The following is a 24,872-nucleotide window of genomic DNA, read 5'->3' on the forward strand; positions in this document are numbered from 1 at the left end:
GCACTCGGAGCAGGGAAAGTGCTCAGGCGGTTTTCAGGGAAAGGGTCCATCTTGCCTCATACTCGGGACAAAGTCAGATGGCTCCTTTCCAGTATGAGGGGGAAACGGGGATTCCGTACACCTCAGAAGGGTCTCTTGTGGTCTGTGGGAAGAAGCCTGGCACGAGGCCCCAGCCTCAAAGACCAGCTCCGTGGAACAGTCGATTTGACAGGGCTGGTGTAAGACCCGCGTTCTCCTCCCCTTCGGACGTACGGCAGAACGAGCAGTCCGGCTGCCGCAGGGCACCGCCTGACCATTTCTTTTCTGTCAGCAGTACCAGTATCGACAGTTCTTACCCTGCTGTGCGTCTCTGCTCCTGAGCTGCTCCCTGCACTGTGCCAGCACAGCTATCTGTGCAGCCATGTAATGGCAGGGATCGAGGAACTGATCCTCCTAAGATTTTTCTTGGGTGTTTTTCAGTCAGATCAAATCCCCAAATATCTCTGCTGACACAGTGCAGGGGGAGCACAAGAGCATGCGAAATCGCAGAAGCTACATCTCAGCTGAGGGACAGTAACTTGCCATGACGTACCGACCTAGTCACCTGCAATCATCCGTCCACTCCGTTAATCAGCTTCAGCAATAAAGAGGCAAATTGGCCTCAGCCTACAAGGAAGAAACCAGAGTTCATGAACGACATGAATGGCAACAGATGTGATCTATCCAGACTTCTGCAGGGCCTCTGACATGGTCTCCCACAACATCCTTCTCTCTAAATTGGGGAGACAGGGATTTGATGAGTGGACTGTTCGGTGGGTAAGGAACTGGTTGGAAGGTTGCAGCCAGAGGGTAGTGGTCAATGTGTCGATGTCCAAATTAAGATCGTTGACATGTGGTGTCCCTCAGGGGTCTGCACTGGGACCCGTGCTCTTCAATATCTTCATCAATGACACAGACAGTGAGACTGAGTGCACCCTCAGCAAGTCTGCAGATGACACCAAGCTGAGGGGTGTGGTTGACACACCAGAAGGACGGGATGCCATCCAGAGGGACCTGCACAAGCTGGAGAGGTGGGCCTGTGAGAACCTCAAGAGGTTCAACAAGGCCAAGTGTAGGGTCTTGCACCTGGGTCAGGGCAACTCCCGATACCAACACAGGCTGGGGGATGAAGAGACGGAGAGCAGCCCTGCTGAGAGGGACTTGGGGGTGCTGGGGGATGAGACCCTGGCCAGGACCCGGCAGTGTGCACTGGCAGCCCAGAAGGCCAACAGTGCCCTGGGCTGCATCCCCAGCAGCGTGGGCATGGGGTGAGGGAGGGGATTCTGCCCCTCTGCCCCGCTCCGCTGAGACCCCCCCCTGGGAGTCCTGCGTCCAGCTCTGGAGCCCTCAGCACAGGGCAGAGCTGGAGCTGTGGGAGCGGGGCCAGAGGAGGCCCCAGCAATGATGCGAGGGCTGGAACCCCTCTGCTGGGAGGAAAGGCTGGGAGAGCTGGGGCTGTTCAGCCTGGGGAGGAGAAGGCTGCGGGGAGACCTTAGAGCAGCTGCCAGTGCCTGGAGGGGGCTTGTAGGAAAGATGGGGACAGACTTTTTAGCAGGCCCTGTTGTGGTAGGATGAGGACTAATGGTTTTAAACTAAAAGAGAGAAGTTCATCCCTGTGAACTTTCAAGGCCAGGTTGGACGGGGCTCTGAGCAACCTGATCCAGTGGAAGATGTCCCTGCTCACTGCGGGGGGGTCAGACTAGATGGCCTTTAAAGGTCTCTTCCAACCCAAACCGTTCTATGATTCTATGACTTGAAAACTAATTACAAGTCTCTACGTCTTAGTAGTCAGGCAAGGATTGGAGAAACACAAGAAGAAAAAACGAGTCCTGTAGTCATACAATACACGATTACAAAGTTCCTCAGCCAGACATCTCACTGCGAAGATGTAGAAACAGCAAGCACCAGCAAGCAAAACTGAAGGTGATGGTAGGTCAGCATACTACTGCCTGGAGGTTTCTCACCCAGTAAATCAGAAGTCAGTCCAGCAAAATAATGTTGTTATAATGGTGTGAAGTGATGAAGAAGACAGACTATGATTCATCACTGCCCTACATATCATGTAAGCTTGTACAGCTCTGCAAAATGTACGTAAAACACTTTGAAATTACAACTAACTCCTTTGCATTCTGCTTTGTCCAGAGAACACAACAGACTAAAGCAGCGGGGAGTGTTTCTGCACACAAAACTATGATGCACACGAGTAAATGTTTTCTCTAAACCAACACACAAAATCACCCCAGCAACAATCTTTCATTTCCTCAGTAAATTTCTGGGTGTTCTAGTGCCAGAAAAGCAAAGCAGCAAAATAACAACAGGGCCGGAAGACCTGAATGGTGGAGAGCAGCAGCTGGTTCCTACCTTATGTATCCTGATGTTAGGTGGTGTGTAACACCCATTGCAAGGAGAGCCAGAATCAGCTCCAGGATGTTTGCCACTAGCACATGACGCCTGGTGCGTATTTAACACGGACCTGCATTTCCTACCGTCCTGGAGAAAGGTTTGCTAAGATTTCTCTGCCTAGAATGAGTTCAAATCCCAGGTAAGAACCAGGGCCGCCATTTTAGCAGAGCTGGCTCTGGATTAGACTTGTTTGATCTTAGCGCTGTCTGTGCAGTTTTACCAACTGAAATCAAAGATCCACTACCATTTCTCAGTGTTTGGCTATATCCAGTTGTTTCATTCTGGATAAATGGTTAGAGTGTCTTACTGGACATGTTTCCACTCACCACTTGGTCCTTCATTTCTGGTCACAGTAAAGAGCCAGTGTCTGTCTGGTACAGGTATAACAGTAATTTCAACCTGGTACTTTTTTTTTGATGCTTAAATCCCAGATCACAGAATCACAGAATGGTCGGGGTTGGAAGGGACCTCTGTGGGTCATCTAGTCCAACTCCCTGACAAAGCAGGGTCACCCAGAGCAGGCTGCACAGGACCTCGTTCAGGCGGGTCTTGAATATCTCCAGAGAAGGGTTACTTTCTTGTTGGTGAAATTACCCTGCAGTTGATTGAAAGCTCAGAGGAACCTTCATGCCATTCCAATTTTAAATCATCTCTTGCTGCTTCATTGAAGTTCTGGAATCTGGCAAAACCTCTGGTGATGAATACACTTCTACATTCCAGATCTCCTTTAGCCAGGAAATTGCACAGAGACAGCTAAGAGCGCTCAGTGCTTTGGTGAGCAGTCAGCAGTCAGGGTGAATACTGGGGAAGCCACAAGCGACTATTTGATTCTGGAAGACTCCCGTATCTCTGGAAGTCATAAAATACAGATGGGTAATGGCTTAACAATGAGGTCAGTCTTTGATTCATTAGCTAACAGCTGAATCTAAGCACTTACACCCCAGTTTTGAGGCATGCTGCTAATTCAAGATTTAAAAGATGAGGGGAATTCTACCCTGCACTGTAAGTTTCTGTGGAGCTGTATTGGATCCTGGTGTTGACTTAGATCTTGTTTTCTCAATGATCTAGAGAGTTTTGTTTCTTGAAAAAATATGAGTAGCCACTGGTAATCTTAAGTAAAAACCATATTCAAATGCCATAAGCATTTTTTTGGGGCGATAAGCTTTAAACACATTGGGTCAGCCACTGGAGCTATGCGAATTAACACCAGGATCTGTCCATTTACATTTTAATCCTACCTTGTGCAAGCATCTGCGGAGATGAGTGCCATAACAGAAAAGCCTGCTTTCGGATATTAAAAACAGCATTGACGTGCTCCAAAAGCAGGAATGAAACGAGAGTCAGAATCTCCTCTTTTAATCTCCCAACTACACTCAAAGAATCATAGAATTATAGAATGGTAAGGGTTGGAAGGGACATCTTCCACCAGACCAGGTTGCTCAGAGCTCCATCCAGCCTGGCCTTGAACACTGCCAGGGAGGGAGCAGCCACAGCTTCTCTGGACAACCTGTGCCAGTGTTTCACCACCCTCATGGGGAAGAATTTTTTCCTGATATCTAATCTAAATCTGCCCTCTTTTAGTTTAGATCGTTCCCCCTTGTCCTATCACCACACACCCTTGTGAAAAGCCCCTCTCCATCCTTCCTGGAGGCCCCTTCAGGTACTGGCAGCTGCTCTAAGGTCACATCGCAGCCTTCTCTTCTCCAGGCTGAACAGCCCCAACTCCCTCAGCCTGTCCTCATAGGAGAGGTGCTCCAGCCCTCTGACCATCTTCGTGGCCCTCCTCTGGTGCCACTCCAACACATCCATGTCCTTCCTATGTTGGGGGCTCCAGAGCTGGACGCAGGACTCCCCATGGGGTCTCAGGAGAGTGGAGTAAAGGGGCAGAATCCCCTCCCTCACCCTGATGGCCACGCTGCTCTTGCTGCAGCCCAGGACATGGTTGGCTTTCTGGGCTGCAAGCGCACATTGCTGGCTGATGTTGATCTTCTCATCCAGCAGTACGCCCAAGTCCTTCTCCTCAGGGCTGCTCTCAAGCCATCTCCACCCAGCCTGTGCTTGTCTTTCAGATTGCTGCAAGCCACCTGCAGGACCCTGCACTTGGCCTTGTTGAACTTCATGCCGTTCACGCTATACTATATTCAATCGTAGCTCTGCTTCGCTGCATCAGAACTTCCCTCTGCCTGCAGTCCAAAAAGCCCCTACCATCCCTGCCCCTGTTCTTCCCCTGATGTTTCTTGAAATATCTAGTCCTACTTCCTCCCATTTCCCCTTCCCTCCAGCCCCTCAGCCTTAATTAATCTTCCACCTCATTTTCAGGAGTCCCTTCCCTTCCCGATCCCACCCAGCCATCCTAAGGTGAGGACAGGCATACAGTCTAGAGGCTCCTTCAGTGATCAGTGCTCCGTCTTGACTGGAAATCGTGACAGCACCTCTGCCTTGTAAAACACAGACAGTATTTCACAGCAGGGCTGCAGACGAAGAACGAGGCACCCAGGGAGATGTAGAGGGGCACCGCTGAGAGGTCGGGGGGGTAAAGGGGGAGGTTGTAAATACTGCTTATTCACTTGGGCCTTTGGAGCATGAAGGAACTTGCTGACAGTGCAGGAAGCATGGCAAGTAGTACGCTAAAAGGCAGACAAACATCCCAAGCACATAAGAGTGTGTCTCCAGACTGGCAAAATACCTGCACAAATCACAGGACGAACTACGGTTGCTGCCTCTTGCCCAGCTGCCGGTACCAGCAAGTGGCCCTGGCCCACGGCGTTGGGTGGCAGAGTCTTCTCAGATCTGTTGGGCGGCAGAGTCTTCTCAGACTGTCCCGGCCTCATGTGTGAACAGGTTCTCCGGACTGTCCCAGAACCACAACTCTAATCTTCTCTCCTAAATACAAAGAATTCAGAAAAAAAATAAAACAACGTTGCCCAAAATGGAAATTTGCTCCCCAGATCAGTGCTTCCAACAGACAAGTCTGTGACAGGATTTTCTTCCAGGATTCAATTTACGGAGTTGCAATGGTTTTACAACACACACTCAGAATCACTTTTCTGTCCCATAATTTTCTATTAATTTAATTCTGTCTATTTTACTACAGACCTATGATGAGATCAACCCTTGTCTGTGAGCACGTGGAAGAACACAGTAGGAATGGATTTACACATAACTTGAGCTCAACACCTCTTGCTAAACTAGTAAGAAATACAGAATAACACTTCTGAAAGTGAAATCAACACAAATTATCCTGAACTATGCTATTTTTTTAAATGTCCTTTTACCTATAAGTGGGGAGAAATAAAAAACAAAAAAAGCTATAACAACAAGGCAACAAGGGAGACAACTCTGAAAGTGCGGTAAACCATTCTGCAGTAAACTTACCTTTCATTAGGGACTGCCCAAGTTTAATGGGCTATCTTATAAAGAAAGTAATAATAAAAATAATTTAAAAATCAATTAGCTTCTCCTCTCTTTATTGATTTTTTAAAGTATGCCTCTGGAGAGCTTCCACTTCCAGTATCAGGGTTGGTTTAAAAAAAAAACCAACTAGGGAATGCGAGAGACAGTCTGAATGAGACATCAGACAGGGACTACTAATCCAGGGCTGTTTATTACTCAAAACCTAACAAAAGCAGCTCATTTTTCAACACAGAAATTCTTGGCTGTACTGGAGGACACTGTAAACAGAGGAGGGTGAGCCCGAAAGAGATTGTAACAGTGTAATGGTATAAGAAAATGAGATTCTTGTGCTGGTTTTGCTGAGCTTACTCAAACTGAGTGACTCTGAGGACCCAATCCCGTTTTGACTGAAGCCAGAGAGAGATTTGCCACACATTTCAAACAGAACAAAACCAGCCCTTCAGTCATAGCACCTCTGCCAGATTTTGTTTCACACCCTGCCAAAATGTCGTAGCTTGAATCACTTCAGTAGCTCGAGCCATTTAAAACTGGACTGAACAAAACCCCGGAGAAGAAACTGCAGAGAAAAACCTTCCCCTGTTCTTTCCCGTATCTCTGCTATTCTGCCTCGCTGGGTTACGTGAATAGCGACCCAAAACTGCAGAGCACTGACAGACACTCAGTCTCCAGGCATTTCAGGTGCTTGACAAGCAAGCTGTGAAAATATGAAATCACCATCCTTCATTTCTACCCATTTGCATTGTGTCCAAGATGCACTAAGTGGATCATAGAGTCGCTGACCTCAGATGTTTTGGAAAAACTACACTGAATTTGGGATATTTTGGAGCAGCTTTGAACATCAGTGCAGTTACATTCTATTAAAGTGCAAAGTAAAGGTCTTCAGCAACATAATCTCTACTGACCCAGAGCATGCAAAGTATCATAAAAACAGCAAGATAATTCCGATTATTAACCCATCAAAAAGCTGGAGAGATGGCAGACCCATTTTGCCAGGTAAAGAGCAGCTTCAATAGCTAATCCAATAGAGGGGGCTGTAAAAGCTCAGGGGCAATTAGGCTGAGGACAATGACACGGGTAATTTGATTGTACTGGTTGGTCACACTAAACCCAGAGTTACACTGGAGATACAGATCGCTCCAGGCCTGCGGAGAGAGCTGGCCCTGCAGAATTCCTTTGATATGATGTACGTCTCAGCGCTCTCCAAATCGCTGATGAGTCACGGATTGCTCTGCAGGACACAGGAAATCTTAATAAATTAATTTCATTGTGCAATCCTTTCCAGTTGCTTGCTCGTATATACCTGCAGGAACTGCAAAATAACAACACAGAACCCCCCGAGCTTTTCCACTGGCTGCCTTAGCGTACTACGTACCTCTTCCAAAACTGCCAGGATAACACTGAAGCTTGGGAACACGCCATCCTCTAACTTTACATTCCTATCAAGCTGCCTCTGGAGTCAGAGGAACGTCGTGTTGCACTAGTCATGGAAGGATAACTTCATCTAGGATCTTCAGTTTAGACGAAACGCCCCATTGTAACTGGCAATAATTTCTCTGCCGACGTTTCTGCTCTGAATCTCACCATCTTGTCTGCGTTTGTTAATTAGCAGTTTTAGGGCTGGCTATTTTGTTTTTCTTTTTGCTGCATTTCCTGGGATACGTAGAGATTCTCATCAAATTATTCAATTCTTACCAAATAATTAATTTCATCAGCGTGGATTAATCACCAAGCCACCCTATGAGCAGTAGTGCAGATGGGGAAAATGAGGTAAGAGCTCAACCAGTAGCCTCAGGCCGTGCAGCAAAGCTACTGCAATTATGTTTCCTGAATGCAGACCTTCCTGTCCCCCAGTTCTGTTCTCAGCCCGGATCAATCCTTTAAACGGCCTCTGAATGCTGCCAGTTACAGCAAACGCAAACCTAATGGAGCAGAGCTGACTCAGGGCAGTCGTACAGAGCACTGATCTTCAGCAGGCAGGTGAACTGTAGGGAAGAAACACTTAATATTGCCGTTTGCATCAGATTGGCAGCCTCTGTCCAAAGGCTTTGTGTCAGCAGGCAGCAGCCTTGCAGAAAAACACGATACTGAAACTCATTCCCCGTTGACAGCGGCCTCTGTCCCACCCAGGCAGAAAGATGTAAATGGCTGCATGGAGAAAAAGGGCCCAGAGGTGTCAGGTAAATCATTTTCAAAGAACAGCGCAGAAAGCGAGCCAACTGCTGATGTACGCGGACTCCGTTTGAAACAGTGTGGGAAAGCTACTTGCTCACGGGGAACTGGGGTTGGGAACATCTAAGTTCCACGATGGACAATGCTCGGTTGTGAAATCCATGTATGGAGGATTTAATATTTTTTGTACATCTGCTTAGATTTCTGGGAAGAGCACATTTAATAAAACCACATTTAAGAGGACTGTGCCGAAGTAATTGTTTTTCCCCTTTAATTTTTAAGTGGTTACAAAACAATGAAGCTCTCAGTTCTTTACACTTCACTGGGGAGAACGTACAAAGAGCTGCTTAATCCCTTTCAGTTCAGCTCTTTTATTCTCATGGGTATCCAGTTGCAAGGTATCCGTATCAGTCTCCGAATTCTCAGCCGATCTCCAAAGCAAAGTGCATCCAACTGTGAGCTCCTGTTTTAACACGCTGTTTCAGGACCGACCAGGTTTCAGCACGAGCATGTGAGGGCTGCTGTGCCTAAATCCGTTTGACGTTGGCAGAGGAGCAGTCTCACAAAATCCAGCAGTGCTCATCCTGATGATGAAATGCCGAGTAAGCGCTTTCACAATGCTAGGCTAATCTTAACGCTGAGGTTTGCGATCTAGAAGGAAGCAAGCTATACAACTAAATGTATAGCTTGGAACAAGTTATACATACTAAATGTATAGCTTGACATAGGCATGTCACCAAGGAAGATCTGAATGCTTCCTGATTGATTTTCCAAATAATTATTTCATCTGCTTCTAACAGAGACTAGCTTGCAATTCAAGTATTATATGGTTTTCTCCATTGCAGACTGCAATTATGGAATCAGATGGCAGATATAAATCATATCACAGGATCAACTAGGAAAGAATGGTGAAACCAGACAACATTAGGGATTCAAATTAATTTTCTCCCATTATTGCCAGGCAGTCTCAAACGCGAAGAGGAAAAAAGGAACATAAATATATTTATAGTTAAGGTAATAAAATGAACACCTGAATGCCAAATTAATTTGTTAAATTTGCTAAATTAAAATGCTAAATTTGGCTCAGTCACTTAGCAACAGCTGCATCAGTTTAAGATGTTTCCATTCTGCAGCTGTTGGCTGTCACCTCGGGCTGGAGCTCCCATCCCGCTAGCAAAGTCAGCAGAAGGAAATGTGTGCCCACCTTTGCCTGCTCCTCTCCAAAATCCAACGTCTTAACTCCGGTGCATCTTTATCATCTACCTATGAGCTTGGCTTTGTCGTCAGGTAGAAGCCTGCGCACACGCTGATTCTGACAGCTCTGCCGTGAAGCAGTAACCCACACCCGAGGGGCAGAACAAGCAGTCACGTCTTAACCTGCCATAGCAATGCTCCCCAGAGCGTAGCCGTCAATGCCTGAAGTTAAGATGACAGCAGAACTGCGAATAAGCGTGAAAGTGCCCAAGGAAATAAGGATGAGAAAACTTCTACTGGATTTTTGTCACAGTGTAACAAACAATTTAGGAATTACTAGGCCAAAAAGAAGGAGGCTAAGGGTTAGAGCACACCCCAGGGGAAAGGGAGCTCTAGTCTTGGTCCAAGCTCTCTTGATTACTTAATTGGAATAACCCTTGTTTATTTACTTGTTTCCTGATGTGACTGTGGGTGCTGTGATGTGCTCAGCTCCCCTGTGAGGCAGGTGTGCCTGGAGCACGGCTTCCAGACCACAGCCCTCGGTGGATGCAGACACAGGAATGTCTGCTCTGCGGATCCCGGGCAGGGCTGAGAGCAATGCGGGAGCTGAGCTGCTCGCCAAGGCAGCATCCAGCCTGATGGGCAGAAGGAAAATTCAGAGTGCAAGAAACTTTGCCAGCCAGAAAGAAATCGCTCGGCTGGCCATTTTGGAGGACCATGCTTGTGAACCTACACAGCTAAATTCCAACAGGATAATGTTCAAAATGGAATATTTTGATCCTTAGAAATTTCTGTCAGAAAACGTGGCTGGAACAAACATAAGTTACAGTCACAGAAAGAGAACCTCCGTGGGCTGGTGCTCACACTTTCTTGTTCAGGTGGATCAAAGAAACGGCTCTCTAGCAGCTGCAGCACCTCCACCTTCACTGAGTGCCCTTAGGCAGGGCAAAACGGCGTACCTAGAGCAACGGGGGAAGACGGTCTGCCAGGTATCGCTGTCTACTATTCAGCAGGCTGGAACTCCCTCAAACACCGTGGTGTTTTCTCCCATGCTGTCCTTTGACAGGAAGAACTGAACAAAATCCGTAAGAATAACGCTGCAGCCTCCTTCCCACCACAGTAAAACTTGGGCTAAGGATGGTGCCTTTGCACCGCTCAGCCACAAGGAAGCAGTCAGTATGCTGGAAATGCTGCGTATCTTACTAATCCTCATAATTTTTCATTGTGCCGTCTCTCTTCATGAGGGAAAAAAAAAGAAAGGAACCAACCTTTCTGCTATTACACTGTGTACGCACTGCACAGTCACAAGGGATGCCCCAGTCTCTGGCTGATGTATTTCAGATTTAAAAACTGCGCAGACAAAACGTGCACCCAGCCTAGGCCATGCTGCCATGCAAATTCTGTGAAATGCACATACAGAAAAATCATACCTGAATCACAAGTATGATACAGACCAAGATCAAGGTTTGCATCCGGTGTTTTTAACTTCGAAGTTTTGATCACTACCCCAAATGGCAAGGCCATGGCTTGCAGGCACCCCCATAACACTAATTAAAAGTGATAACAGTTTGCCAAGCCCGAACTCACAGCTCCAACGGTAAATGCTACTACCTTCACACCACTGGCGAGTCCACTTAAGCTTTTGTTAGCCCATGTAGGAACTGCCTGTGGTTCCTTCCTACTACTGGAGCTAAGCTTCCTTCAGCAGACAGTCCTCATCCATACTAAGTAAACGTGGAACAGAATATTTGTGGGGAAACATGAAAAAGAAGTAAACAGGATGTTATTATTAAACAAATTCGGATCAGAGATTGCCAGTGGCTGTATCTTTTCCTGTAAGATAATGTGATGACTAAGATGATCACAAAACCAGCAGCAGGTTACAAGGCTCACTTAGTAAGGGAAAATAAATTTAAATGCGTAAACTGAAGTTACTTAAAAAAATAAATCAGCTCAGCAAGCAACCCCAGTCCTCAAAAACTGTATAGGAAGTTCTCCACTTCCAAAGTGTTCCTTCCGCCATCTTTAGCCTTCCAGGTGTGGGGGTTTTTTGACAGTACGGTTATGTGCAGGTGTTCGGGGTGAGCAAAAATGCTCCTTTGTGTGGTGCGAGAAATGCTGCTAGCAGATTCCAGCCACAGAACAAGTCTCCTGTCTGGCCAGTCACCGTCAAATGAAAGATTCTGCTGTTTTGTCTGACAAACTGTGTTGGACTGCTGCCAAAACTTCATTCTCTTTCCAGACTGACCCTTTCCCTTCCGACTCTCCCAGCCTACCTGTCCTATTTTTCGCACGTGCTCCAAATATTGTAAGAGAGCTCACCCAGTCCAACAAGGAACTTGGATTTTCTGCCTACTTCTCAGAGCATTTTTTCAAGCACATCTAGATACTGCTATACAATTCAGACAGACAAAACCAGGACTGACAGAGAGATTTCTCTCTTAGGTCCACTCTGCAAACCACTTCCCAAACAAGCTAATTAAGTCTTGGTCTCCTCCATGTAATACTAGAATATTGCAGGGGGGTTGGACTAGATGACATTTAAAGGTCCCTTCCAACCCAAACTGTTCTATAATTCTATGAAGATTGACCTTTTGTAGACTTCCAGAGGGCTCTGGAGCCCTCAGCACAGGGCAGAGCTGGAGCTGTGGGAGCGGGGCCAGAGGAGGCCCCAGCAATGATGCGAGGGCTGGAACCCCTCTGCTGGGAGGAAAGGCTGAGAGAGCTGGGGCTGTTCAGCCTGGAGAGGAGAAGGCTGTGGGGAGACCTTAGAGCAGCTGCCAGTGCCTGGAGGGGCTGCGAGAGAGCTGGAGAGGGGCTGGTGACATGGGCATGGGGTGATAGGACAAGGGGTGATGGCTTCAAGCGAAAGAGGGGAGATTTAGATTAGATATAAGGAAGAAATTCTTTGCTATGAGGGTGGTGAGGCCCTGGCCCAGGTTGCCCAGAGAAGCTGTGGCTGCCCCCTCCCTGGCAGTGTTTAAGGCTGGGTTGGATGGAGCTCTGAGCACCCCGGGCTGGTGGAAGGGGTTCTTGCCTATGGCAGGGTGGTTGGAACTGGGTGGTCTATAAGGTCCCTTTCAACCCAAACCACTCTGTGATTCTGATTTATATAGAGAGTGGAATTTGCACTTGCCCAGGACTTCATCAGCACACCTTGTGAAGAACTCAGTCACTTCATCCAGTCATAGACAGTTTAGCATAGCCAAATCACACAGGCCTCAAAAAATGAGCACAGCCCACAAACACGCAGCGACAACATCCCGACATCTGCTAGTCGTCAGCCCAGACGGAGCTTGGTAAACCCAGGATACAGTTCGCCCCCTTTGCTGTTTGCCTGCATGTTGTCCATGAATCTTTCCTTCACAACCTGTTAGTTTGACGTAGATAACATGGCACAAAACAACCAGTTTATTGGGGTCACAGGACACAATCATTAAAAATCCATATAAGCAGGGAACTTTGAACCCAGCTGTTCATGTCACCATTCTCGCTGTAATCCTCACTTTCTCCAGTTTTCTTTGTGTCAGCACACCAGCTGCTTCACTGAAGTCCTGCGACATCACATTTTTCTTGTCAAAAATCAGTTACTTTACAAAATAAATATATATTTGTTCTGAAGTATCTGTTTTGGTTAACTCTTTTTACTTTTTACCTGGTCTCTACTTGTCTCTAACTATTCTCCAGCTTTGCTGTAAAGCCTCCACTTCCACCAAGGCCAGATTAGCGGGTCTGAGAGGCTTACTGGCTAAGCTGCAGTTTGCTGGTTGCACTGCAGGATGGCCAGAGAAGAACTAGCACACTTGAGACCTCTGCTCCGCAGAGATTTGGGGTTTCTTTAAAGTAACTTGCCTTTTTGCTGGCAGTGCAATCCCAAAGAAAGCATTATACAGCAGTGAAGTCTCAATGTCACAGTGTTATTCACACTTTGATTGTGAGAGAACAGTTCTGCGAGCTATGCCCACTATTTTTGTTTGCTGTGGTGTCGCCTTCTGTGGTTGGGGGGGAACATCATTAGGAGCATCCACGCTAGCACTTCTCCTTTATATAACAAAGTCATTGTGTAAGGTGTGATCTCTGGTTCTTACTGCAGATCAAAAGAAGGCAGCTGATGAAACCCAAGTCGGTCTGAGCGCGTGAGATGACTTTTCTCGTTATTTCAATTGGAATGGAAAGTTTTGATCCTGCAGTTCATCCACATGCCTGCAAGCTGAGCCAAACTCTCCTGTCAGTGACAAGTTTGCCACACTCACCACACCACAGTCATTCCAGCTGCAACTCCACAGACTTCCAGGCAATCAGACCATGACAAATTTACCCTACTGTTACCTTCTTTTTCTTTGAACTAGATCTTGTACCCAGGCTTCTAGGACACGGTAGGCACTTAAGTGGACATCACAGCCTCCCTATATTAAACATACCAAATAAGTTTAAAGAAGAAGGGGAAGACAGAGCTGCCAAAAAATGTACTGACTTTGAAGAGCTGCACCCGGGGACCTGAAGACAGCGGGAGCAGAACGAAGGCTGGCATCCATGGGGAGTGAGCTCCTCCGACAACCTGCCTGACCTGAGAAAGCCCTGTTCTCCCAGCTCAGTCAGAGGGGACTGCAGGATGAAGAACAAGACAGCCACACTGTCCTTGACCACCTGCCTGCCTGAGGACATGAATGATGGTCACTCAGGCGTTGTCAGGGAAGATGATTCTAGCTGTTTCATGTGTTACAAAACCAAGCAGCTTATCTAATGCTGTAAGAAACACAGAGAAGTCAGAAACTTTCATGGTCACTACTGCATGCTCAAATCACTCTTCAGCTCGGTGGGAAGGAGTAGAGTGGATGTCTTCAAAACCACAAGCATTTACAACGAAACAAAACGACAGTCTCTGTTGTCTGTTAACAGAACTCGCTGTGCAACACCCAGCTGGGGGGTTCTGACATGCACCAGTGAGGCTCAAGGATTTTAAAAGGTTTTATGTCAGAAATTATTACTAACCACCTTTATCGCCGTAGAATTTAGAGTCCTAAGGTGGTAACACAGGATAGCACAAATTGTACAAAGATAACGCGTCTCCTGATCTGAAAAGCACACAGTCTAAATAGACAAGTCAGGGGTTATACAGCACTAGTCGTGTTCCCAAAACAAAGTTTGTACAACTTAGTTTTTTTTCAGATTTAGTCTAAGTCGGTAGTAACTGAAAAATCTGGGCTTCTGACAGCTACTCTGTGTTGTGACTGCAAAGCCTTACAATACTTGCCTAGGGGTCCCAGGATTTACCTCTATACAAACAATATACAACATTAATTAAACACACACAAAGGATGCTAAAAGCACACTAATGAAATTAGCAAATCTAAGCATTTGAAAGCCGGGGAAACGCCAAAGCGAATGTCAGCTGCACCACCTTAATTAATGCCCTTTGCATGTATACCTTATAAGGGATTTTAATTATCTGAGTTGGGGCTGGTTTTCCACACACCCCTGTTTCCTCATTTGCTTCACAAAAGAACAACGCTCACTCAAGGGGAGATTGATGTAGTTTGTCTTTATGCACCAAATCTAGGTAGTCTGAGTCTTAAGTAAACTGAATCTCCTTTTGAAATACAGATCTTACCATGATGAACGTACAAAGCCATAATCTAGATATCTCAGGGATGTGGCAGTAATCCACCCTTTCAAGCAACAGCAGCTCAGGTTTTTTTTCCTCATTTCATGCATGTTCCAATGCCTTATTCGCCGTAAACTGGCCAAACCTGAAGACAGAAAACATTAATTTATTCCACAGTTTTCTATGATTTTCATCATCATAGAACCTCAGCATTTCTTTCTTATTTCTAAAATACTCTAGAAGGGGGAAAAGTAATCTCTCCAGCCGCACAGGGAACAGCTCTTGCACAGTCTCGGTTTCTCACTTCCCATACATCCCGCCATTTCTGTTTTGTTTGTCGAATATATTTGTCCCCACGCACACCAGACTGTTTAGGTAAATCTGTCTTTACTCCCCCACAGCCAAGGCAACACCTTCGTAAGGCCAGTCCTAGTTTCCTGCTCATGTCCCCTCCCTCCCACCTTCTTCTCATCCGGTCTCCGTCATTCTCCCACCCCCTGTTCCATTTTGCTGTTGAAGTTCAGCACATCTCCCCAGAACACGAGAAGTGAGATGCTTTTCCAAAGGCTTCTGACTTGGCCAAATTTAGGTCAATTTTCACAGGCACAAGAGGCACAGTCCTGACACATAGTCCATCCTCTTGCCAAACCGAAAAAACCACAAAGGCATCTGAGCTTCTAAGATGTTTTAAAACTGAAAAACTACCTATTCTTCTCTTTTCATACTGGGAAATGACTGAACAGCTCTGGCTGAAATTTCAGAGGGAAGTAGGGATGAGTCAGACCACGACGGACAAAATCATAAGCATAAAGGTCAACTAAAACTGAACAGGTAGCCTCAAACAGGCCTCACTGCAACCAGATAAAGGAAAATAATAATTTTTATCGCAACTTACGCTTTTTCACGGTCTCCATATGAGCTGTGATTATCCTGGTAGGGTATCAGTCACATTTCAGAAGGAATTTGTAGTTATGGTCTACTGACTCTTCACATCAGTTCGTTACATTCATCTCAGATTGTCAACATCAAGAGAGGGAACTAGGTTTCCACATGCGCTTGCCTGAATACCTCACCCAAGGGGATCCACGCAGCTAATTATTATGTTTTGAATACATTTTAAATATGTTTTGAATGCATTGCATCCTTTAGCATACAAAGGCTACCTTTTTCAAATTTTTTTCTCCATACACTCTTTTCATCAGAAGCAGCAGGATTCATTCTCCATGTAGTATTACCAAGTCAAGCTCCTTGGTTCATTATAAGTCTGTGTCTTGGAATGTGAAGTATTTATTATCGCTGCTATTGGTGGTTTATGAGTTTGAGATTGTGGAATTGGACTGGAGCGAGCACTTCTGCAAACACTGATGCAGAATCCCTCACAAACAAGATTCCTTTTAAGTCCTACATCATAATAAAAAAACTCAGGTTTAAGGTATATTTGCTTACGAAAGAAAACATACATCTGTCTCCCTTTGCTGACTGAGTTTCAGTCATGCTCTAACATGCAAGTCAGTTTTCCCGTATCCCAGCTGGGTCTGATTTTACTTTCTGGGGGTTGGGCTGAAGACTCTGCCAAGAACAGACTAAGAGAGTCGTGGAATCACAGAATGGTTTGGGTTGGAAGGAACCTTGAAGATCATCTAGTTCCAACCCCCCTGCCATGGGCAGGGACACCTTCCACCAGACCAGGGTGCTCAAAGCCCCGTCCAACCTGGCCTTGAACACTGCCAGGGAGGGGGAATCTACCAACCTCTCTGGGCAACCTGTGACAGTGTTTCACCACCTTCACAGTAAAGAAATTCTTTCTTATATCTATTCTGAACCAAGCCTCTTTCAGTTTAAAGCCATCAACCCTTGTCCTGTCACTCCCTGTCACAAGCCCCTCTCCAGCTCTCTCGCAGCCCCTCCAGGCACTGGCAGCTGCTCTAAGCTCTCCCCACAGCCTTCTCTTCCCCAGGCTGAGCAGCCCCAGCTCTCCCAGCCTTTCCTCCCAGCAGAGGGGTTCCAGCCCTCGCACCATTGCTGGGGCCTCCTCTGGCCCCGCTCCCACAGCTCCAGCTCTGTCCTGTGCTGAGGGCTCCAGAGCTGGACGCAGGACTCCCGGGGGGGGTCTCAGCAGAGCGGGGCAGAGGGGCAGAATCCCCTCCCTCGCCCTGTGCCCACGCTGCTGGGGATGCAGCCCAGGGCACGGTTGGCCTTCGGGGCTGCCAGCACACACTGCTGGGTCCTGGCCAGCTTTTCACCCCCCAGCACCCCCAAGTCCTTCTCGGCAGGGCTGCTCTCCATCCCTTCATCCCCCAGCCTGTGCTGGTACCAGGAGTTGCCCCGACCCAGGTGCAGGACCCTGCACTTGGCCTTGTTGAACCTCTTGAGGTTCCCACAGGCCCACCTCTCCAGCTTGTGCAGGTCCCTCTGGATGGCATCCCGTCCTTCTGGTGTGTCAACCACACCCCTCAGCTTGGTGTCATCTGCAAACTTGCTGAGGGTGCACTCAGTCTTACTGTCTGTGTCACTGATGAAGATATTGAACAGTGCCAGTCCCAGTACGGACCCCTGAGGGACACCACTTGTCACCGGTCTCCATCTGGACATCGAGCCATTGACCACTACCCTCTGGCTGCAACCTTCCAACCATTTCCTGATCCACAGAACAGTCCACTCATCAAATCCCTGTCTCCCCAATTTAGAGAGAACGATGTTGTGGTATACTGTGTCAGAGCCTTACAGAAGTCCAGATAGATGACATCCATAGCTTTTCCCTTGTCCACTGAGGTAGTCACACCATCATAGAAAGCCACTAGGTTTGTCAGACAGGACTTGCCCTTGGTGAAGCCATGCTGGCTGTCTCAAATCACCTCCCTGTCCTCTATGTACTTTAGCATAGCTTCTAGAAGGACCTGTTCCATGATCTTCCCTGGCACAGAGGTGAGGCTGACAGGTTGGTAATTCCCAGGATCCTCCTTTCCACCCTTTTTGAAAATGGATGCAATGTTTCCCTTTTTCCAGTCACCAGGGACTTCGCCTGACTGCCATGACCTTTCAAATATGATGGAGATTGGCTTGGCAATGACATCAGCCAATTCCCTCAGGACTCTGGGATGCCTCTCATCAGGTCCCATAGACTTATGTATGCTCAGGTTCCTCAGGTGGTCATAAACCAAATCTTCTCTTACAGTGGGAGGGACTTTGCTCCCCCAGTGCCCGTCTTGTGGTCCATTCACTGCAGAGGTGAGGGCAGAGAGGTTGCCAGTGAAGACGGAGGTAAAAAAGTTGTTCAGTACCTGAGCCTTCTCCACATCCGGTGTTGTTACGAGTTTGCCAATGTTGCTCATCATGGCGGATACACTTTCTTCGACCTTCCTCTTCTTGCTGACATACCTGTAGAAGCCCACTCTTCCCATCTGTATTTATTGTTTAGACAAATTACGCAGGGTCACTTTTACTCTGGCACAGCTTAGTGAACCCTGATAAAACTGGTAACTTGACTTTGACTTTTCTTTAGGATTGCTTCCCAGGTTTCTTGGAAGCTTAGAAAGGAAGCTTTGAATCATGAATTTGTGTCCTCTGCTACTAAAAGCATGGGAATCAAAGCTTAAAATAAATGTGTTTGGTTTTTCGCTTAGAAATCTTCTGCTTTGCATTTTATGCTTACGTCTTTCCATTTGTTCGTGTGTCAAAATCGTATTTTACATTAAACAGGTCATCTTCTGCTGCAGAGTGTTAGCTTGCTCCACGTATTCTGAGACAGCAACCAAAGAACCAGAGACATCTAAAGATTTCATTTGCCTTCATCTGGGCACATCTTCATGCTGGTCCACAGTACATGAGCAGCTGGCAACTGCATCCAGATGTTTTACCTCTACTTTTTCTGCAAATCTCCTATCTTCTATGAAAACTTCTATGAAATAGTCCCCAGTTCATGAGTTTGTGATTCATACTATCAAAGTTCACTTGATTTCTATTACTCTCATCCTCCAGGTTATGCAGTGCTTCCTATAAGATATTCCAGCCCTCCATAGTTTTGATATTGCCTTCCAATTTTATGTCATCAGTAAATTTAATTAGCAGATTCTGTCTTGCCTGAAAAGTAGCCCTGAAAATATTGCTTATTTATTGGTTTTGTATGTTTTGTTTGTGTCATATTACTGTTCTCTGGGTTCGTTATAAACGCTTGACAAGCCTAAAACCACATAGATCTAATAAAAAAGTATTTATCTCAGCAGCATAGTTGTTATTGCTCCTGTCACTTTATCCATCAAAGATTTTCTATCAACTTTAAAATTGTCATTGTTCAGAGTTACTTGGCCACCAGGCAGACTGGGAAATTGTGATAGCACTTTGATCCAATTGCTCAATGGTATTCCAACTAACATGAAACAATATGATTTCTTGAGCTCAGAAATACTACCCACTGAGAAGAAAGGCATCTGTTCATGTTCCTTAGAACTGTTTTTCCCAGGATTTCCAAAAACTCATTTCAGTCAAATACTGTTTTTCTGAAATCCTGAGGGTTAGAAATCAGAGAAGGTTGGAGAAAGTCGATGTTTGTATCAAAAGCTTCAATTCTGGGAAACTAGTGGCATGACAGAAAATCAGCAGTTGTCTGTAGTTACGCGCTGGCTGAATCTGACCCCAAACTGATTTTTGTTTAAAAGTGACATAGAAGTTCAGGGTTTAGAGACTTTGACACGGCACCTCTCAACCGGCTGAAACTCATACAAAGGCAGAAACAGAATAATTGAGAAATGGCAGGCTTGACACGGAAGTTGTCTCAAAGATCTGGTGTCTTGATGTTGTCCTTCAACTTACCTCTTATTATCTGTCTTGAAGGATCTCACGGAGGAAAGTCTCTTGAGGCTCAGTGCCCTCATCTCATCCTCACAAAAACTTTCAAAGCTTCTGTTGATTCCACTTGGGTCCTGCATGTCCACAGCAAATAGCAGAACTATTGCTCACTTCTAAGGCACACCCAAGAAGCAGCAGCTGAAGGTAAAAAACCAACCAACAAAATCATGCCCAGTCACCTGAGCACCGACTGTGTGCTCTCCGCACATCAGCTGCGTTACACTCTCTGATGTCACAGTTCTCAGTTTACCAATATCTTGAAGTGGCTGGAGGGAGCGTCTGGTGGAGGGTCCGTACTTTGCTTCAATCTTGTGATCACAGTACAAACTCGGGAGTCAAGAGGCCCAGATGCTGCTTAGTTCCTCCACATAATCCACAGCCTTCCTGTCATCCCAGGCAAGGCATTTAACTATCTGCTTGTTTACTATCCAGTAAAATGAGTGATTTCCTACCATATCTTGTAGCAGTGCTGTGAAACGTACTTTTAATGTTCACATAACATTCCAAGATCACTGCTACTACTAATTCTTTGTATTACATTAGGGTTAGAGATCCCATCTGAGATCTGATTGCATGCCACACCGCAATGATGATCCATACACCCAAGTGTTTAAGCTGTAAATTGACAGGTAGAAGGATGCAGACAAGCAGAACAGGAATCAAATCAAGACCACAACACAAATAATTGCACAGAAAGGATTAGACTGCACCTCTCAACTAACATACCAATGCTTTGCTACCAGATTACCTCATCTCTCTCAACTAAATTATGATTACTATATAGAAGTAGTCCACTCAACACCTCTTCTTACACTAGAAAAAACATGTATATTGAAGTATAAAATGTAAGCAAACAAAATATCTGGTAGTCCCCCACAGAAAAAGTACTGCATCTGCTTCAGTGAAATGGAAGAAACACAGTTGTCTTAATAAAGCTGATTAAACTTTCAAAACATTTATGTGAATGCAATGATAAACAGGCAAGAGATGTCTCCTAGCGCTAGAAGCAACAACTTCACAAACATAAACTTCTGCCACAGGGAGCCACTCACTCAGATCAATCTTCCTGTCCAACACTGAAGTTTTCCTTTGCTTCAGCTTCACAGCAGCAGAAACAGACAAAGAAAAAATGCACCTTATGAACAGGGACTCCAGCAAAGATCAGCATACAAAATGCTCTCTCTGAAGAAAACCACAAAGGACACAGGCACGGAACAGCTCAAAGGGAAGGTGTAAATATAAAACCAGGCATAAATCAGTCACGTTTCTTTTCCACAGTTCCATAGTTTTTCCTTTGGCATTAGAAACAGAAAACACCAGAGCCAACTAAAAGTTGTGATCGTTCCCTTTGGATCTGTTCCTTCACTCACCTTTGGTCAAGCTTGCTGCTGCAGTTGCCTGATTCAAATCCTTCTAAGATGGGTTGCCTCCTTTTTTTCTCTTAAATTCTTTCATCGCCTGCTCATAAAGAAAAGCAGAGCTCCCATTTGCCTTCTGAGCTACTGCTATTGTATTTTTGAGGCTAAACGCAATGCATGAGTCATTATCACTAACGAATGAGAGAGGGAGAACAAAAGAACTCACTTCTTTCCCACAAAGAAGTTTCTGGCACACTTGCTAATATACATTTTTTGATAAATGCTTTCCTACTTGTCAAGTGATCGTGATAGCAGGTTCAGAAAGGCACTTGGCAGGTGTATGCTGACATCAGTGAGATAATTTGTACTCAAATATACGGTTTACTACAATTAAACTTTAATTCAGGAACCGCTTTGCCTGGGCCTAAACACTGCTTTGGGAGCAAGTGCGAAAGGAAACGCTACTCCTACCAGCCCTCCTGCTCACACAGTACAGTGAATGCCACTCACAATCCAGATCCACGAAGGACAAAGTCAAAAATTAGTATCAGCCAGACTGAAAAGCTTTCACAGAGTTTAAGTGTTTTGCTAAATGCAAGACAGAGTGAAAAAAGACTGCTGAAATATGTCTCTAACTTAGCCCAGCAAAAGGACCCAGGGCCCTGCACCTGGGTCGGGGCAATCCCTGCTATCAACACAGGCTGGGGGATGAAGGGATGGAGAGCAGCCCTGCCGAGAAGGACTTGGGGGTGCTGGGGGGTTCTGGGGGGTGGAAAGCTGGACATGACCCGGCAGTGTGCACTGGCAGCCCCAAAGGCCAACCATGCATCCCCAGCAGCGTGGGCACAGGGCGAGGGAGGGGATTCTGCCCCTCTGCCCCGCTCTGCTGAGACCCCCCCCGGGAGTCCTGTGTCCAGCTCTGGAGCCCTCAGCACAGGGCAGAGCTGGAGCTGTGGGAGCGGGGCCAGAGGAGGCCCCAGCAATGATGTGAGGGCTGGAACCCCTGTGCTGGGAGGAAAGGCTGGGAGAGCTGGGGCTGGTCAGCCTGGGGAAGAGAAGGCTGCGGGGAGAGCTTAGGGCAGCTGCCAGTGCCTGGAGGGGCCGATAGGAAAGACGGGGACAGAGGCTTTTTAGTAGGGCCTGTTGCGATAGGACAAGGGGTAGTGGTTTTAAACTAAAAGAGGGGAGATTTAGGCTGGATATAAGAGAAAATTTTTTACTCTGAGGGTGGTGAGACACTGTCACAGGTTGCCCAGAGAGGTGGTCGATGCCCCATCCCTGGGAACATTCCAGGTCGGGTTGGATGGGACTCTGAGCACCCTGATCCGGTTGAAGATGTCCCTGCTCACCGCAGCGGGGTTGGGCTAGATGGCCTTTAAAGGTCCCTTCCAACCCAAACCACTCTATGGCTCTATGATTCTATAAAACACAAACGCATATTTAAATATATTTTAGTGCTACATGAGACAATACAGTCCCTCTTAACCTTCTTTCTATCCTTTAAATCAGATCTGTACAAAAATATTAATCAGAGCTGCTGTAAATTGCAGTGGCACTTTATTTGTTGGTTTTTTTCCATGGCACTTTGCAGAGTCAGAGCAAGCTGATTACCAGTGACAGCAGCTGTAATTCAGTAATGTATCTCTCTTTACAGGTTCAGCAGAATATTGTGTTTTGCTCTTACGTAATTATTTTTTTCAGAAACACCTACAGGTAAAAAGATAACACAGCAATGATAATTTTTGTTGATCTACGGCACTATGCATAATAAACAGCAGTGAGGAATTCAGTTTGTTGTTTTGGAGACTGTTGTTCTAAATACATTCTAAACTAGTCATTTCACCTCAGGGCCTTCTACTGTTTTGTCAGCATTTACAATTCTTAGAAACATGTTTCCAAGTTATCTTAGATAATTAAGTAAGGTATGTTTATAAGCAACTAAAAAAATTGCACACTGAACTCCTTCAGGGCATCTTTACAGTTCTATCTGGTATAACTTAGCTTTCAATATTAAAATATTATTTCAAACTGATGGTGCCCTCGCAGGAGTAGCAAGATACTTAGGAGGAAACAGAAAAGAGGATGGACAGAGCACCATAGAATTACTACAAACCTGCCTGAAGAAATATCATTAGCAAATAGACTTTTGAGGTCACGTGAGCAGGCATACTACCTACTTTTAAATGCATATATAGCCTAAGACAGGTGTAAAATAGTGATCGCGGGAACGTGATGAGGTAGGGCAGATGATCCCGAAGGAGCACTTGGGCTTTAGGAGGCATATCACCAGTGAGGAGACACACTACCCTCAAGGCCTGGCTCATTTTTGGAATAGTATTATGAAAGCTGGGTGCAACGGATACATAGAGACAATAAACATTCAATTCATGGACTCCCTGTTCAATACAGGACCATGTTTTATGGCAAGCAGTCTGATTCTGGAACAAGCTTCAAACAGATGGAAAGCAACACAATGTGAACAAGAGATGAAGGACAGCACACTGTGCAATTTTTGTTAGCAAGTGTCACTTTGCTGTCACGAATGGCGCTGTGGCAGCTAACAGCAGCACTTAAGAAAGGCAAAGTTAAGGAGGATTTTGTATTACATAACACAGAGGGGGGGAAAAAAAAACCCAGAAACAGGCTTAAAAAAACAAGAACCTTTAAAAAAATAGGAAGCATTTTTCTCTGCCTTTAGCTTTTTGGTTGGTTTAGTTTTTAGCCTTCTGGACTATGTGAGCTTGTCTTCAAAACTAGAAAGGTTAGATCTTTCTGTTTTTAAATCAAGGCTGACAGATATAATCACTTGAATTCAGGAACTTGGTCTTAGGGGGAAAAGAGAAACACTGTAGTGCTCATAAGAAACTCAAAAGCTTTGGCAGCATCAGTTAATGCAAGGGTCTTTGCCAAGAGGGCCTGCCTTCAAATCATCATTTACTTAAAACTAATCCATTTTTTCTGCAGTGGTATTCAAAATTTTCTTTAAAATCCTAAGTCTACACACACTACTGCAGTGATAACAGGTAAGTTCCTACAGCAAAATATCTGCTTTTGGATAATATTGAAAGCTGTGTCTGTTACTGAAGAATAGTGATGTTATTTATATTAATTTGTAGATGTCTTGTTCCGTCAAAGATTATGAACACCAGGTGGTTTAGAGCCTTCCTTTCTCCATGACTGACCTCATCAAATAACATTGCTTGTTATTATATGTCTGGTTGGAACCAGATGATCTTTAAGGTCCCTTCCAACACTTATCATTCTATGATTCTATAATTCTATACTTTTAGGAAAAAAAGTGCTTCCCACCAAAGCTAACAGCATGATCAGAAAACACGAATCAGTGGCAGAATTCATTTACCGTGCAGGGTGGCCAGTCAAGACTGAAGAGCAAACAAGCCCTGTGGTCCTTGGGTACGAGGCAGTAACCTTTGGTAGCAGAGTGGGGGAACAGATAGGGGTGACCCCCCTCCAGCTGCTGCTGCCTAAACCCAACAGGGTTTGCAAATCCAAATTTTCAGTCTAGTGGCCAGGCCTAGTCACTGTGATTACACCCACGTTAGTAAATTAAACAAGTCTGGGACCAGTCTCTGCCCCCGAGGCCAGCTGGCACAGAACATCCAACATCGTTCTATCAGAGCCTCAAAAAGCTAGTGAAAGCTCACAGTCTGCCTGTTGGGGATGGCAGGATGTGTCCCCTAAACCATGCCCTGGAGTATCTTGGGAAACTGCTCACGGGCACAGGCTAAAACCATGGAAAGATTAACGAGATTTAGTAGAAACAACTGAGCTCCAGTGCTCAGGAACACCCTGATGCTGTTTAACTTGCTGATATCAGCAGAGCTGTAAGGATCATGGACATTTTT

At 45.8% G+C, this 24,872-nt stretch overlaps 1 protein-coding gene across 1 annotated transcript in view; it reads right to left on the reverse strand.

The window, feature by feature from the left end:
• The window catches only part of PAK1 (p21 (RAC1) activated kinase 1), a 124,328-nt gene that overhangs the window by 92,560 nt on the left and 6,896 nt on the right, over positions 1 to 24,872 (reverse strand). The window contains exons 2-3 of the mRNA XM_075415924.1: positions 14,810 to 14,948; positions 5,108 to 5,304 (exon numbers count right to left, since the gene is read on the reverse strand). The gene's annotated coding sequence lies outside the window, so the exon portion shown is untranslated. The remainder of the gene's footprint in view (positions 1 to 5,107; positions 5,305 to 14,809; positions 14,949 to 24,872) is intronic.

The sequence above is a fragment of the Opisthocomus hoazin genome, chromosome 1 (assembly GCF_030867145.1).
Source record: "Opisthocomus hoazin isolate bOpiHoa1 chromosome 1, bOpiHoa1.hap1, whole genome shotgun sequence".
Taxonomy (NCBI): domain Eukaryota; kingdom Metazoa; phylum Chordata; class Aves; order Opisthocomiformes; family Opisthocomidae; genus Opisthocomus; species Opisthocomus hoazin.